At 37.2% G+C, this 14,983-nt stretch overlaps 1 protein-coding gene across 1 annotated transcript in view; it reads left to right on the forward strand.

Moving 5' to 3' along the window:
* Positions 1-4,207: 4,207 nt before the first annotated feature.
* Positions 4,208-14,983, forward strand: part of Cyp301a1 (Probable cytochrome P450 301a1, mitochondrial) — an 81,745-nt gene continuing 70,969 nt past the window's right edge. The window contains exon 1 of the mRNA XM_069823147.1: positions 4,208-4,373. The gene's annotated coding sequence lies outside the window, so the exon portion shown is untranslated. The remainder of the gene's footprint in view (positions 4,374-14,983) is intronic.

Consider the following 14,983-nt stretch of genomic DNA (forward strand, 5'->3'; position numbering starts at 1 on the left):
ACTAGGTTACTTAGCGTCGATGGATTGGTGATAGCGATGTGGTATTTAGCGAGACGAGGCCAAGTATTCGTAATGGATTACCTGACATTCAGGTTACAATTACGGAAACCTCGAAAAAACACAACCAGGCAATCATTCCAAGCTGGAATTGAACCCACGTTCGAGTGCAGCTTCGGATCAGCAGGCTAACTCGCTACCGTCCGAGCTACGCCGGTGGCGATTTCCTAAAATGAGACTTCAACGTCGTCATCTCCGACACTCTACATGGCCTGTATCTTGACCGTCATACTAAGTAGCATACCGTTGAAAGACACATTGATATACAAACTTTCAACACCAACTTTTACATTCAGAGAACTGGCGTGTTACATAATAATTTATTTACAATATAAATTCAATTCAATTTAGAACTGGAATAAGCTATTTGCATACATATGAGTAGTATTAAAACTGTCTATATTTTATTGGATACTATATGAGGGGTTCAAACCAATAGTGTCCTAAGTCAGTTTTTGACATTTCAACTTATGAATGCTAAAAAAAAAGTATAAACTTTTCTCTTGTATTTAAAATATCAAGCGACATTATACTTACACAAATAACGGCTTAAATTATATTTCAACAAATATTTGCATTCCACAGAACATACGAGTTAAAATATCTAATTTTTGCAGCTGCTGACTTGTGTCACTGTTGCTCTTAATCGCTCATATGGTCAATAACATTAAAATACAACTTAAACAGGTCTGACAAGTCTTTCGTATGAATGTAAAAGCGACTTTCATAATCTATACTGAATGTCAAAGACTGAGTAATATTTTAGTAACAGGCAAATATAATGCAGCAGGAACTTGTCAAGGATCACATACAGAATCTGTCTCATCGTCGGTTTTGGAGCAAAATTGTAGTTGAACTATGTTGTGACAAGAAATTAATATATTCTTGAAAGTAAAGTCCATTACATTCTATGATCTAGAGCCACCTTTTAACGAGGTTTGTTTTCTCGCGACGGTACCAGTTTCTGCTTTTCGATGCGTAGAATTCGGTGATAACATTTCAAGGGTTTCCAAGTTTTGGAAATTTCTTTCACAACGAAACAGATGGTAATCTGAAAGCACAAGATCAGGGCTATATAGCCTATTTCGAATCAGGTAACTTCATTCCAGCTTACAGGTAGCCTAGCCGAATTACGAAGCCAATTCAAGGGAAGCATAAAATATCAGAGCGAGGAAAGGCTAAGGAAAAGCCTCAGCAGGTTGTAGAAACCCTCGACACACTCGAAAGACAATCAAGAATGATTGTGTCTCGGGCTGTATCACTGTGAATCAGGAAGAACAAAGCAGAGCATGCTATCCGAGCGAAGATCAAATTGGTGCACTTGCAACGCAACAAGAACAACTAGATCTCCAGACTTACAGAGTTTACATTGTGTCACATAACAATGGATAATTTTGAACGCCGTACAGGTACCCAAGTGCCATAACGAACAAAGCTCACAAAGAAGTCCTGATCAGTTCTTTGACGCGCTGCTACTCTATAGTGGTGTTTCAACTTTGCCAAAATGCCGAGTTGTCTTTAGGGGCCGTATTCTTGGACATTTTTAGCGCGGATTTCCGGTGGATGATCAGTTTTTTTCGTATTCATAAACCAGTGTTAGCGATAGGATATGATTTGAATTCTGTACAAGTAACCAGTGGATAGCCGGGGCTAGCTTAGTACGCTCGTAGCGTGTGCTGCGAAATGTCTATGAATAGCACCCTAGAAGTGCAACTAACTAGATAACTACCGTACATAACAACTGGTAGAACAACGTACTCAAGATAAGTATTTGTACCTATTCATAATCATCATCATCATTGTCATTGTTTTTTAGTTCGTTATTTAGCCTGTATCGACACTACGTTATTTAACATCGATGGAATTGATGATAGCGAGGCCTTTATTTGGCGAGATGAGGCCGAGGGGTCGCCATAAATTACCCGACATACACCTTATGGCTAGGGAAAACCTCGGAAAAAAATTCAGGAGCATTGCTGTGCTATGCAGTAAGCTTTTAAGCGTAGAACCACGTCTGGAGCTGCAAAGTAAATGAAAGCCATAAGTACTATAGATTTGCTAATAATAAAACCATAACCACAAATATATGGATCACAGAAACATCTGAATATCACTTCATATCAAAGGCACTTATATTTACAGTAGTTCTCTTTTTACTGCACGCTGAAGAAAATTTTCACTCTCCGAGTGGCCTTCAACCAGGCCCTATACTGTAGTTTTCTTTCGGTTTTCGACATTTGTGGTATTCTCTGAATCCCTGTACCCTTTACCACCCCACTTAATGCATTTCGCCGGTCGTAATGGAATTTTGTCCCGAATTTCTTGGACATGTTTGAAATTTTCACTACTACTGTTAAAAACTGGGTCTCATAACTCTAGCAATTTAGCTCGCAGATAAATGGTACTTTCATCCACTAATAGTGTTGTCTTTGACCTACTAAACGTGTTACTGCTCGCTTCTGTATCTGAAGTCACACTGACGCAATTGGCCCTGATTCACACAGCGGCGCTGGTAAAAATGGCCATTTTCGCCGCTCCCTACTAGTTCCTCACGCATCTGTCCAACCGGTTTACATTTTGATCAGATTCCTTGCAAGAACGTGCACTCGCGTACTTTTTAGGTTATGAACCTCCATAATATCCTCCTCCTCCTCCTCCTCATCATCATCATCATTAATATAAGTCGTCGCCTTCGGTAGAGTAATTGGTATAGCGCTGGCCTTCTATGCTCGAGGTTGCGGGTTCGATCCCGGGCGAGGTCGATGGCATTTAAGTGTGTTTAAATCCGACAGGCTCATGTCAGTAGATTTGGTGGCATGTAAAAGAACTCCTGCGGGACAAAATTCCGTCACACCGGCGACGCTGATATAACCTCTGCAGTTGCGAACGTCGTTAAATAAACCATAATTAAAAAAAATAATATAAGTCTACGTTGTGAATCAGGCGACATAAATTCAGGAGATCCGAGTTCGATACCAGTAAGAGACAGAATGTAAGTGTGTAATCTATGTATATACTGTCACAAGGGGTTAGGTCGGGAGAACGTGGAGGCCATGACAGCAGTTCGTGATTGATCATCATTCTTGATATGATCAATCCATCGGTTTCGCAGTTTGGTGTTTAAGAAGTCATGAACTCAAACGAAAACTTGTTTCTTCAGGCACAGTCTCTATCCAACTGTAAATAAATCATTAGCGTAGCTCTCATAGTTTCCGTGCAGTAAGCGTTTCAAAATTTTCACTTTTTGAATATCTGAAACTCCGTACGTAACTCTCGTCTCTGAGACGATTCTGTCCGACTCCGGGGTTGTATCCGGTGTGGCTTAGTGGATAAAGCATCAACGAGACGATTCTGTCCGACGCCGGTGTGGCTTAGTGGATAAAGCATCAGCACGTAGAGCTGAAAACCCGGGTTCAAATCCCGGCGCCGGAGAGAATTTTTCTCCGTTCCATTACTCTTTTTTCAAAAGGCAAATGCCGGGTAATATTTTGGCGAATCCTCGGACCTCACCTCATCTCACTACAGCTCGCCAAAATATTGTAAAAAATTGCACAACATTGTAAAAGTTGTAGAAAATTACTAAATTGTAAAACTATAAAAATTTGTAAAAATTGTAATTGTAAAATTTTGATTTGTTCCACATCCTAAAGCTTTATTGATCATGTAAGATCTATGGAATAAAATGAAAGAATGAATGCATGAATGAATGAATAAGAGTGAAAACGTGTATTAATTAAACATTAATGATATGTTATAGTTTTAGAAAAAAGTTTTGTCGCACAGACACTTTTTAAGTCTCAGAAAAGAGGCAGACATACAACGAAACAAAACTAATTTTATTACCTCAACTAGCCCTTCTCTTCTGAACTAGATCGCTCGTCCACTGCCTCCTTTCTGGGACTTACAAAGTATCTGTGCGGCAAAACTTTTTCAAAGACTGTACATAGATGAATAATAAAGAAAATGTCGTGAACAAGACTGAAGTATGTGATACTGATTGTGAAATGTGGAGTGTTGCAGAGTGTACACAACCTTCGGCAAGTTTACCGCGTCCCGCCCTTGGATAATATCTCTGCATTATCTCATTCATCTTCTTCGCGCTTCTTGGAGGGGGCAGAGCGCGGGGTTTTCTGAAGGGTAGAGAGTAGAGAGGAGTTCCTCGACGGTCGGAAGGAGGCCTGTCCAGTCACAATCACCTCCTCCTCGTTGCAACTCGACGACGTTCTTGATCGTTCCTGATTCAAGTGATGAAGTTGATGCGCGCTGGTGCTCTTTTTACAGTGTAACGGAAAGCGGAACCGATTCATCTCCAACAAGTAAGTGCGAGTATTTTAACACAGAAAGTGACATTGTAGTTTCTCATAAGAAGGGAAACGTCGCAGCCGTCTAGATCAGACGTGGACAAAGTTTTAATTGACCCAACTATAGCTCAAGTTATACCTCGGCCTCTGTTACGAAAGACGACAGTTTTGAACGTCTGGTAAATTTTGTGGAACTTGTGATGGACAAAGTACATGTAGGGCAGTTTTTCTCCGATTAAGTAGACTAACGATTATCTAAATCAAATGCGAGACAAACTCAAATACTTATTAAAACTGATTGTTACACGAAAATTGAGAGACGTTTTATATGATATTCTTATTGAATTTGGTATTCCCAAGAAACTAGTTCGATTAATTAAAAAGTGTCTCAGTGAAATGTACAGCAGAGTTCGTATAGGTCAGTTTCTGTCAGATACGTTTCCAATTCACTGTGGGCTTAAGCAAGGAGATGCACTATCACCTTTACTTTTTAACTTTGCTCTAGAGTATGCCATTAGGAAAGTCCAGGATAACAGAGAGGGTTTGGAACTGAACGGGTTACATCAGCTGCTTGTCTATGCGGATGACGTGAATATGTTAGGAGAAAATCCACAAACGATTAGGGAAAACACGGGATTTTTACTGGAAGCAAGTAAAGAGATAGGTTTGGAAGTAAATCCCGAAAAGATAAAGTATATGATTATGTCTCGTGACGAGAATATTGTACGAAATGGAAATATAAAAATTGGCAATTTATCTTTTGAAGAGGTGGGAGAAGTTCAAATATCTTGAAGCAACAGTAACAAATATAAATGATACTCGGGAGGAAATTAAACACAGAATAAATATGGGAAATGCCTGTTATTATTCGGTTGAGAAGCTTTTATCATCTAGTCTGCTGTCAAAAAATCTGAAAGTTAGAATTTATAAAATAGTTATATTACCGGTTGCTCTGTATGGCTGTGAAACTTGGACTCTCACTTTGAGAGAGGAACAGAGATTAAGGGTGTTTGAGAATAAGGTGTTTAGGAAAATATTTGGGGCTAAGAGGGATGAAGTTACAGGAGAATGTAGAAAGTTACACAACACAACTGCACGCATTGTATTCTTCACCTGGCATAATTAGGAACATTAAATCCAGACGTTTGAGATGGGCAGGGCATGTAGCACGTATGGGCGAATCCAGAAATGCATATAGAGTGTTAGTTGGGAGGCCGGAGGGAAAAAGACCTTTAGAGAGGCCGAGACGTAGATGAAAAGATAATATTAAAATGGATTTGAGGGAGGTGGGATATGATGATAGAGAATGGATTAATCTTGCTCAGGATGGAGGACCAATGGCGGGCTTATGTGAGGGCGGCAATGAACCTCCGGGTTCCTTATAAGCCAGTAAGTAAGTAAGTAAGTAAGTAAGTAAGTAAGTTACACGAAAATTAATGTTAGGATGAAATTACCTTTTATAGTTCTATTTGAACCTTTATTAAATTTAAGGGATACTGGGACTGAATTTTAAAATTGTTACAATTTTAACCCGATTTATTTTATTTTTAAAGTCTTTGCTAGATGCATTAATAACAAGGTGTGTGCAAATTTTGAGCTCAATCGAACTGATAGTTTCGAAGTTAATTTTATTTTGAATATGCAAATTAGTGATATAATCAAAATGTTCCATGCGCATTACAATAGAACCCCGATCACCCATTACCCTATTAATCGATTGTCGGATTATCCGACATTTTTTATAGCTCCCACTATTATTTTTTTTGCTGCAGAAAAAATATTAAGTACTGCACGTTATGTTTCTATGTAGTTTTTCTACAAGCCTTTACCCTTACACATTTTGCAGTTGGAATACTTCATTGTCGGCAACATAAATAGGCCTAGTTATTTTTAAAATAGTCACTACCTGCTTCCAAAGAAATTACTTCAAGAACTTCCAAAAACCTGTATATTATTCAGTGCTTATCCTTACTATTCGAGTGGCCGTACTGTGTAACTTCTATGCAAAATGTCTTCCACAGTTGTCAAAAGAAAACGTATTGTATTAATTATCGAAAGAAAATTACTAGTAATTGAAAGGCCTGGGAAAGAAGAAACTGTGGTTAATGTTGCTTCAGAGAAGAAGATTGGCGTTACAACGGTACGCGATTTACTAAAATAGTAAGACAAGGCTAAATTGAGTAAAGTAGGGGAGTAGTGGGTGCAGTGAGTCACAAAATATTAAGACATATGTATGCAAGTGACAATTCAAGTATTTTTAAAATCAAGTGCAATAGAAATAGACATTAAAACATGGAGTATAATAATACATAACCAAAAATGTTAATAGATAAAGGACATAATATACAATAGATGTTTGTAAAAAAAATGCAAATGTCTCACTGTTCCCATTCAGGAGGGTACAGTGAGACACCCAGTGTCTATTAACGGACATTGAAATGATTTACATTTATTTCAAAAGAAAGGAAAGCTTGCTGTCTCTTTATCTTGCCACGTTCTGTAGGCTTATTTGTCTGATGTCTGACTTCGAAACCATTGAAACATCTGGAACATTTGGAAAAGTGAATTTTCCATGACATTTCAAGCTTTTGCGAAAAAATGAAATTAATTTTTGATTACAACAAAGCTTATAATTGTAAGAATTTAATGTAATTCTTTATAATTTTTTTAACATTTTCTTAAATTTTGTGAGTAATTTTTTATTTATGAAACCATTAAAATGTAATGCGTCCATTATTTTAAGCTACAGTTCCTAAATTGGTTACTAGTATGTTCATTTTTAATGTTAGTTACTGGTAAATGTAATATAATTACAGTTTGTTTTTGCAAATCATTGGTACATGGGGACAGTGAGACGTCTCAGTGTACCCTTCAATGGCATGTCTCACTGTTCCCTTTACGCAAAATTCATTTAAAAATGACGCCATCACTTCAAAATTAAAACAAGAAAGACGAAACTTCGCCAAACATAATCTCAAATACCATAGTATTAGGTAACAAAACATTCATATTTATATCTCATTTGTATATCCAATATAACCTTCAACACAAGTCAAAATTTTACTTCTAGAGTGAAAAATAACGAATTATTTTTTCATCACTCACCTTTATAACTACAATCAAATCGAGTATGAAAATACTGTTACTTTACTCATGCAACATACAACTCCACTGTTACCAACATCTCAACATCAAAATTTACCATCTAATAAAAAATGCCTCACTGTTCTCCCTGTCTTACTGTACCCACTTCTCACCTATTTAAGTAAATCTACAATGTGAGACTTCTATTATTCTTATCTTTCCGTAGACAAACATCAACCATCAACCATCAACCCTTAGCCCTTAAGAACCCGAACTTTTAGTTAACTTCTAAGCATGTTAGTTAATGTTTTGTTGTAAGCCTACAACAATGGCGGGCATTCCTGCGGCATTGCCGCAGTGCTGTCAGACCTCAGCGAAGCGTCAAACTTACCCCCTACCTTCCCTTTCCCCCACTCCATGAAAATACTGCGCGTGTATGTGACGGATTATACTGGATTACTGTACTTCGGAGCTTCATTAGTGATATAATGTCTTTCGCAGAATCATATGAATCGAGAGGATATCACACTTACAAGAAAGACGGTTCTTTCATTTCTCATGTTTAGGATCAGTTACAAATATTCAGGACGCGAACTTAAATATGTACATTCTTAAAATAGATCACCTGTTATACGAGTTCAAAGAACACACATTCAGTGATTTTCAAGGGATGGAGAAAGATTTCGATATTTTTGCCACTCCTTTTCATGTTTAAATTGAAAATGTTATTCCAGAATTGCAGTTAGAGGTACTGAATTTGCAGAATGATGGACTTTTGAAAGCAGAATATGAAGGTCTGCTGGGGGTTAAATTTTTTTAAAAGATGTCCAGTACTACATATCCACTACTTACAGTTTTCTTAAAAAATAATGAGTACCGTCATTTCCCACAACTATGGTCCTGGAACATAACTATTGTCCACGATACAACTATTCAAATTTTGTACTCCATAGCGTAGTACCTCGTTTATCTATATTCTTGCTGTACTGTAGTTTGAATTCAAGTCACTGAAGCTATCTACGAACGGCCTATGTTTCTTCTACAATGATCTTTGAATGGTTATATCGTGAACCATAGTTGTGTTCCAGGACCATAGTTATGGAAAATGCCGGTATGTATTCATCAACCTACCAGTGCAAACAGCTGTTTTCTAAATTGAAATTTATAAAGTCCAGCCACAGATCCCGCTTAAGCGATGCTCATCTCCTTGCGCAACTGAAAATAGCATGCACAGATATAAATCCAAATTTCGAGGAAATTGCTTTGAAAAATGACTAATTAAATATTACGTGAATGACCTCTTCTAATTACAAATGGTAGGTAGGAGTGTAGTGGCGCAACTGTCTGTAAATCCGTCACAGCACTGTAGAGTGCAACCCCTCCCACAGTATGTAGTTGCCATTTAAATCCTGTCTTGTGGGTTGCGTTAATTTTGGCCACCACTGGCCTACAGCGTGTATAAAATTAATGTTAGTATCAGCTGACATTGAGAAAACATCGACTCAAGAAACAAATGCACCGTAATAACAGACAAGAGAAACTGAAACCTGCTGATCTTTGTGCGATGTTATTGATCTGCAGAACGTATACTGTTCAAGTTTACGGTGAGATAGATGAGAACGGATTAATTGAAAACATCATCAACTTTATCTTCATCTCTGTTTTTCCACTAGGCCTACCTATGCGTGGTCATCGATAGTCATATTTGGCTACAGACTACTGTAATGCAGGTAGGCTATACGAACCACGAGCCAATTATCTCGCTTGACGTAAGAATGAGCTGGAGAATTGCTGCACGACAATCACCTTGAAGTCATGAGTGTGTTACTTAAGAACCGGACGTGATGTATGGAACTGCTAAGAAGCAGGTTTCGCACCGCTGTAGTAGGTTCGAACCTTACATGGTGCATAGATGTTTCGCAATGCGACATTCTGTGTTATCTCATATACCAGTAGTAGCATTTATTTTTCTTTAAGCACTATACAGGCAATTGAAAAAGTCAAGATTAAAAAATGCAATACATAGCACATCGTTAATAAATAAATTACATAGTAATACTACATAAATTAAAATTAAAAAAAAACATCAATAGAATAAAAAAGGATGCTTTAGCAATCATGCGTTTACTCTATTTTTTTAAATTTTGCTATTTAAGTGTTTTACATTTTCAGGCAACTTACTATAAAATTTAAGTTCAAGATACAGGTAACTGTTATGGGTCTTGTTTAATCTAAAATAAAGCATATTTTCATTTGATTTCGACCTGGTATTGTAACGGTGTATGTCACATCTTAAATCAAAATTTGCTGAGAAATCATGTACAAAAGCTAAAAGATCTAACATATAAAGATTATAGTCCGGGTCAGATTACTTAATACCCTAAGGGTTGTGGGTGGTGTCGTTGTTGTGACTACACGTTGGGCGCCATTTGAGGGTGGGTGCGTCTCGGTGTTGCGTGAGATTCACTCAGGGTAGCCGAGGTACGGTTGTGGTGTAGGTTGATGTCGGGAATAATCCCAAGCCGGCTACTTATATAAAAGGCAGTGTAAATTCCAAAACTATAAGTTTATTGTCGTATTCACTTGGTAAACCCTAGAGTATGTATTTCCGGCTGACTTATAATTCAATCGTTGGTCGCAATTCTGTATCGACTCTGTTGCAGCTCTGAATAAGCTCTATCCGATACTATAAATTCAATACTCTGTCCCGTACACTACGATCGAAGCTCCTAAACGTTGGCGAGTAGTCTCGCCGATGACAAAGTTCAATCTATCGAGTCTTCGCCTGAAGAAAGACTATTAAGTTGGGCCGCCGACACGATGAGATGTTGTGATTGTGTCGACACGAAGCGAAATAGTAGTCCTGTCGACACCAAACGAAGTAGTTATTGTGCCCTGTATGTAGGGCCGCCGACACGATGTGAAGTTGTTTTTCTTTTTTCTCCCCGCTCCCCGTCACCCTTATTTATAAAAACCTATCCTACGCTAAAACTAACTATCCTATTGGTTAAAAACTACGTCACTTAACCGGCCTAAAATCTATTCCCTATTGGTCCAAAGTGACCTCATAAGCTGGACCAAGATCTCTTCTTATTGGGCGCGAAATATGTCATCTCTAAATTTAGACTTTGGATTTCCCATAACCTCAAATTAGTTTGTATATCTCACAAGAATACCCGTTCTTTGGAAAACCCAAGCTTGGCAGTATCTTTCCCACGGGTCTAGTCCGACTTCGGCTTTTATGCTTCATCGAGTCTCTATACGAAACCCCGCTCAAGGTGGCCCTAAATCTGTCCGATGCTGACAAGTGACGAAACACCTGTGTGGGGAAGCTAATTCTAACGAAGTCGCCAGAACATCCCCGCGAATACATGTAATAGAAATATGGAGATATCACTTCGCTAATAAATCGGTCTCTCCCTCTCCTAATTACTGCTTCAGGGTGAAACCTAACCATTTTTCCCCTATTACTAGCCTACATATGCTAGTGGATTATAGTGATTTTCTAGTTATCATTTTGAATTTTATTTTACCTACTTCGTTTCGAATTTCGGATACTGACAAGTACTAAAACTGGCAGTTATTTCCTAACTGTTATGTTGGCAGCAATAACTTCGCTTTGCAGTAAAATAAACTGATGAAAATGCAAGTACCTAGGCTTGTGCGTATTAATATTAATATCAATACACAATTCAGTTGTGTTGCGTTGTGATTAAAATTCAACTCTATATTCAGGTAAGTGCAATTAAATAAGAAATAGCTTATAGCCCTACTTTGTATGAAATATGCATGTAAATATATTTGACATTTTAATGAAATTCTTTCGTGTTTAGATTTTTATTAAAATGTCCAAGAGAGGAAATAGCATGGTAGCACTTCTTCATCAAAGAAAATGCTTGTAAGTATTTTAAGTAAGGTATACGTTTTAAAGTGGTGTTCTGTTTTCGGAATTCGTACTATTCATTTCAGGTGATGAAGCTAAATTTTTAGGTTCGGTCTCGTGAATCGTAAACTGTTCAGTTAAAGCAATGGATTTCATGTTGCCAGACAAAATAAATACCAACATAATATGGGAGAAGTCCAGGAGGAAAATATACTATTTTATAATATTTATTGAACCATTTAGAAAACACCTCGCAACATAAAGATGAGATGTGATAAATAAGTAAGACATTGTTATTGTTAATTACTATATTATTATTATTATTATTATTATTATTATTATTATTATTATTATTATTATTATTATTATTACTATTTCAGTACGTAGCATTGTGATTTTTCCCTCTTTGGTGTTAACTGGTATTAGTTGGCAACACTGAAGAGACGGCCAAAAAGGAACTTTTAGGAACTACACTTACGTGATCCTCAATATATAACAGTCAAAATACCTACATTGGAACGAATTTTCATAGTGTTAATACCATGAGAGATTATAATAGGCCATGCCAACCAATAAAATTCTAACACTAGGTCAGTAAATTCAGTATCTTGTAATACTATTATTATTATTAGGCCTATTGTAAGTAATATAAAATTTAGAAGAAACTCATCTGCATTAACTTTAAGTAAAATTGTTTGTTGCTGATTTGAAATGAAGTCACATTAATGTCTTAATAAATTGTTATATTTCATCTTATGTATCATTCCATTATAAATTAACCAGTAGAAACTGAATATGGAGAAAAATCCGTCCAATATATTATAAGAAATAGATGTATAGATAAGACAGACAGAGATATCAAAGCCAATTTTTTGTTTTAATATATTATAAGAAATAGATGTATAGATAAGACAGACAGAGATATCAAAGCCAATTTTTTGTTTTAAATATAGACCTATAGATCTTTCTAGAATTTTTTACAATATTCTCCCTCCATTTTGCGTAATATATAAAGAGAAAATATAACTGCTGTAAATCTCTAGAGTATAAATTATTAAAAACAAATTATATGTAACGATTATTAATTTTTTTTTTACATATTCGAAAAGATCACAGAAATAACTCTAGGGGGCCCAAGGGCCGTCGATTGAAGACTTCCGCGCTAATAAAAGTCTAGAGCTTGGATTCTCTTTTGTTACAGCATTAGAAAACAAGAACTTAAGATATGACTTTGTCATAATCTCATAATCATAATATTTCAGAAAAAGAACCGACGTTATGGAAATTCCTTCTGGATCAATGTTACATCAGTGAATTAAGTAATTTTATTAGCGCTGTAGGTTGGCCTTTGAACTCGAAAGTTCTCTATTACCGACGATGCTTTACTGACGAATAACCTAACCTTTCAACTCTAAATTCCTCTATGACCGAGGCTACGTCACTGAAACTCTTTCCTTAGAATATTGTGCGCTATGTGCGAACATGCAACCGACTTTCATTCTCGACTGTATGTAACAATATAATTAATCTAAGAAGTCATGATCCTGGCTGCGACAAGTTACCTGGCTGGTCTTTTCCCTCAACCCATTAGGAGCAATGCTCGGTAACTTCCGGCGCTGGACCCTGGACTCATTTCGCTGGTATTAATACCTTTTTCTCCATTAATAAGTATCTACGTGATGACTACATAAAGTCATTTGATTGCACAATATTCAACAGAAGACGGCGAAGTCCTCTAATAAGAATATTCCTGGTGTTGTGGAAGAGAAGGCCTGATGGCCTTAACTACACCAGAATAAATAAATAAATAAATAAATAAATAAATAAATAAATAAATAAACAAATAAATAAATATATATATACAGTAAGCAACGAGACATCATTCGACATTCTGTCTTTCTCAGTGATTGAGTGATTATCACGATTGTCTTTAGATTCAAGATTCACGGGTTAAAATCTGACTAAGAATGATGGGTCATTGGGTGTTTAATAACAGTAGAAATGTTTAACATAGCTTTTTTTTTGTAGATTATTTTACGACGCTTTATCAACAGCTTAGGTTATTTAGCGTCTGAATGAGATGAAGGTGATGATAATGCCGGTGAAATGATTCCGGGGTCCAACACCGAAAGTTACCCAGCATTTGCTCATAATGGGTTGAGGGAAAACCCCAGAAAAAACCTCAACCAGGTAACTTGCCCCGACCGGGAATCGAACCCGGGCCACCTGGTTTTGCGGCTAGACGTGCTAACCGTTACTCCACAGGTGTGGACGACATAGCTTCTTTCAAAGTAGAAATTAAGATGGGAGTCCCATGCCTGGTAGTGTAAGTCATAGAGTGTAGAGTGGTCTGAAGAGCCTAGTTATGTGAGAATTTAGAATTTCATGGTGGGGATTATTCCTGTGTTCGTCCATGGTCTGAAATTTAGGTTAAGTTTAGATTTAAGACCTCTCCTGGCACCACATTATCATAATCATCCTAACACATCATCGGGGTAATGTAACTCCGCCTTCCAGGCGCCCCAACCTCAGAAGTGGGTTACAACTAAGCCACAGCCAGGAGAGAAGACCAGAAATGTCGAAAAGACAACCTGGTGGCATTGGATTATATATATATATATATATATATATATATATACAGGGTGCGTCAGAAAGAACGGATGGATTTCACATGGCAAGAAAATTGTAAAGATTCATCAAATCAAAAATTTATTGTTATCAACATATTCACCAATACATGCAGTTTATTTATGGAAAACAACATGATCCATATGATGTCCTTGGCTTTCAATACAGGCATCGAGGCGTTTTCTGATGTTCGCCATTACTTTCACAGTCATAGCTGGTGCAATTGCCACGATTTCTTCACGAATCGCTGTCTTCAGTTCGTCCAGTGTACGTGATCGATGTTTACAAACTTACGCCTTCAAATGGTCCCAAAGAAAGAAGTCGCAGGGCGCGAGATCTTACCGTAGCCTCGGACAATCTCAGTGCAATAGAATTTCGTCCAGGTGATTTCTTCTTTAATGTTGAACCTGTGATACGAAATGAAGCCACCCACCGCAAAATTGTATTCCGAGTTGGAATCCTAGCGTGACATCCGATGTCGAAATGAGTCCTGAGTGGCGATCACAGACTCTTCATTTTTCAAAAATGTCTCTACGATGAAAGCACGTTGTACACCAGACCAACACCATATTCTCAACTGAAACTGCATTCTATGGCTGAACCAACAGTCGTGGTCCCCCTCACTATATCTCTTTCCTCGTTGCGTATCGATAGTTTGAAATCCATCCGTTCTTTCTGACGCACCCTTTATATATATAAAGAAGTCAAGATATTCTTATAAAGCAGCTGTATATTTTCTGAAATATGAAAATAAACTAAAATACAGCTGTGCATTTCTGCTAATTCAATGTCATCAAAGCCAATGTCTTCTAAAACTGGAAGGTTTTTTGACCTGTCACAACGGACATATGGAAGAGCCGAAAGATAGAAGTAAATTCAATTGTACTAATATTATCGTCTTTCTGATGACGCAGTCAACACCAGGAAAAGGAAGTTCATGCCCTAAAAACGTGAAGAATATGTATGCATTTATGCCGTAAAAATAAATGAATATGCATTATCAGTCTGAGATTTTTTTAACAGAATAATA

Source organism: Periplaneta americana, chromosome 4, assembly GCF_040183065.1.
Source record: "Periplaneta americana isolate PAMFEO1 chromosome 4, P.americana_PAMFEO1_priV1, whole genome shotgun sequence".
NCBI lineage: Eukaryota > Metazoa > Arthropoda > Insecta > Blattodea > Blattidae > Periplaneta > Periplaneta americana.